This window comes from Rhamphochromis longiceps, linkage group LG4, assembly GCF_057381845.1.
Source record: "Rhamphochromis longiceps isolate RC_006_pf linkage group LG4, R_longiceps_female_GT1.1, whole genome shotgun sequence".
NCBI lineage: Eukaryota > Metazoa > Chordata > Actinopteri > Cichliformes > Cichlidae > Rhamphochromis > Rhamphochromis longiceps.
The window spans coordinates 15,454,112-15,456,638 of record NC_140560.1 but is presented as its reverse complement, the minus strand read 5'-3'; the positions used below and the strand labels follow the sequence as shown (position 1 = coordinate 15,456,638).

At 50.7% G+C, this 2,527-nt stretch overlaps 1 pseudogene; it reads left to right on the top strand.

The window, feature by feature from the left end:
* The first annotated feature begins 310 nt into the window (after window positions 1-310).
* LOC146671282 (5S ribosomal RNA) lies at window positions 311-429 on the top strand (annotated as a pseudogene).
* Window positions 430-2,527: the final 2,098 nt, after the last annotated feature.

Below are 2,527 nucleotides of genomic sequence, written 5' to 3'. Positions count from 1 at the left end.
GTTCCAAACGCCACATCTGAATGAGGGTGGGGGAGGTTCAATTTGCCATGTTGCAATGACAGCTTAACTTCTGTCTCGCTAGCTTGCCCTGCGGTCAGTGAATCTGTTTTCGACTACTCTGCCTAGGCTGCACTGTCGAGCGCAGATCCACTGAGCACTCAACACAGACAGCATCATCAGAAGAAAAGTTGATAAAATGAATTAAAAATTTTGTATTGTTCGATACACATGCGTACCGAACCAAAAGCACTGTATCGAACGGTTCAATATCGATACGAGTATTGTTGCACCCCTAATATATATATATATACCTTACAGCCATACCACCCTGAGCACACCCGATCTCCTCTGATCTCGGAAGCTAACCAGGGTTGGGCTTGGTTAGTACTTGGATGGGAGACTACCTGGGAATACCAACTGCTGTAAGCCATTACGTGAAGTACCTTCAGAAGGTCTGCTAGATGATGTTAATGCAGCACTACGGACGATACCTACAGCCACGATTACTGACACTAACAAGCTGATCTACAATACGGCAGCAGTGATCAGTGAGATGCTTGGCTACAAGTTGAACAGCCATAAGGGGCAGTACCCTCCATGGAGAAGGAGGCTAGAGGGCAAGATCAAAGTAGCACGGAGGGAGGTTAGCCAACTAACGGAGTTGCAGAAAGGTGCGACAAAGAAGGTGCATAAGAAATACAGCAAGCTGTCCATACCTGAGGCCTTGGAAACTGCCAAGCAAAGACTCACAGCCTTGGCCAGCCGCTTGAGGAGGTACACCAGAGAGATAGAAGGCAGGAGAATAAACCGGCTGTTCTCCACAGAACCAGCAAAGGTATACTCTCAGTGGCAAGGGAACAATAATAATAAGAGAACAGCACCACCAAGGCTGGAGACGGAGCAATACTGGAAGAGCATATGGGAGAAGGACGCAACCCATAACGGCAATGCTCAGTGGCTAGTGGATCTGAGGGCAGACCATAGCGACCTCCCTGAACAGGGTCCAGTAACCATCACAGTGGCAGATATCCAAGAAAGGGTCTCCAGTATGAAGAGTTGGACAGCACCAGGGCCTGACATGGTTCACGCCTACTGGCTAAAGAAGCTGACTGCACTCCACGAGCGTCTGGCAGCACAAATTAACCAGCTGCTAGTTAACGAGAGACACCCGGAATGGCTAACCGAAGGTCGGACGGTCCTGATCCCCAAGGACCCCAAGAAGGGACTGGTCCCCTCCAACTACCGACCAATAACCTGCCTCAGTACCACATGGAAGCTCCTGTCAGGCATCATATTGGCTAAGATGAACAGGCACATGGGTCAATACATGAGCGGGGCACAGAAAGGGATTGGCAAGAATACCAGAGGCGCAAAACACCAGCTACTGGTAGACAGAACAGTCAGCCGAGACTGCAAAACCAGACTGACCAACCTGTGCACTGCCTGGATTGATTACAAGAAGGCCTATGACTCAATGCCCCACAGCTGGATACTGGAATGCCTAGAATTGTACAAGATAAATGGGACCCTAAGAGCCTTCATCAGGAACTCAATGGGGATGTGGCGCACAACACTAGAGGCCAACTCCAAGCCCATAGCACAAGTCACCATCAAGTGCGGGATCTACCAAGGAGATGCTCTGTCCCCAGTGCTGTTCTGCATAGGCCTTAACCCCCTCAGTGAGATCATTAACAAGACTGGCTACGGATACCGACTACGGAATGGAGCAGTTGTCAGCCACCTCCTGTACATGGATGACATCAAGCTGTATGCCAAGAGTGAACGAGACATCGATTCACTGATCCACACTACCAGGCTATACAGCAATGACATTGGAATGTCGTTCGGACTGGAGAAGTGTAGTCGGATGTTAACAAAGAGAGGGAAGGTAGTCAGAACTGAGGGGACTGAACTACCAGAAGGCAACATTGCAGACATAGAGGACAGTTACAAGTACCTGGGGATCCCGCAGGCGAATGGGAACCATGAAGAGGCCGCTAGAAAAGCTGCAACCACCAAGTACCTGCAGAGGGTCAGGCAAGTCCTGAGGAGTCAGCTTAACGGTAAGAACAAGATCCGGGCCATCAACACGTACGCCCTGCCCGTGATCAGGTACCCTGCTGGGGTAATAGGCTGGCCAAAGGAGGAGATAGAAGCCACTGACATAAAGACAAGAAAGCTCCTTACCATGCATGGAGGGTTTCACCCCAAGTCCAGCACCCTGAGGCTGTACGCTAAGCGGAAGGAAGGGGGCCGGGGACTGGTGAGTGTCAGCACCACAGTCCAGGATGAGACAACGAACATCCAAGAATACATTGGGAAGATGGCCCCAACTGACCGAGTGCTCAGTGAATACCTCAGGCAGCAGAAACCCAAGAAAGAGGAGGGAGACGAGGAACCATCATGGAAGGACAGGCCTCTGCACGGTATGTACCACCGGCAGATAGAGGAGGTGGCTGATATCCAGAAATCCTACCAGTGGCTGGACAAAGCTGGACTGAAAGACAGCACAGAGGCACTAATCATG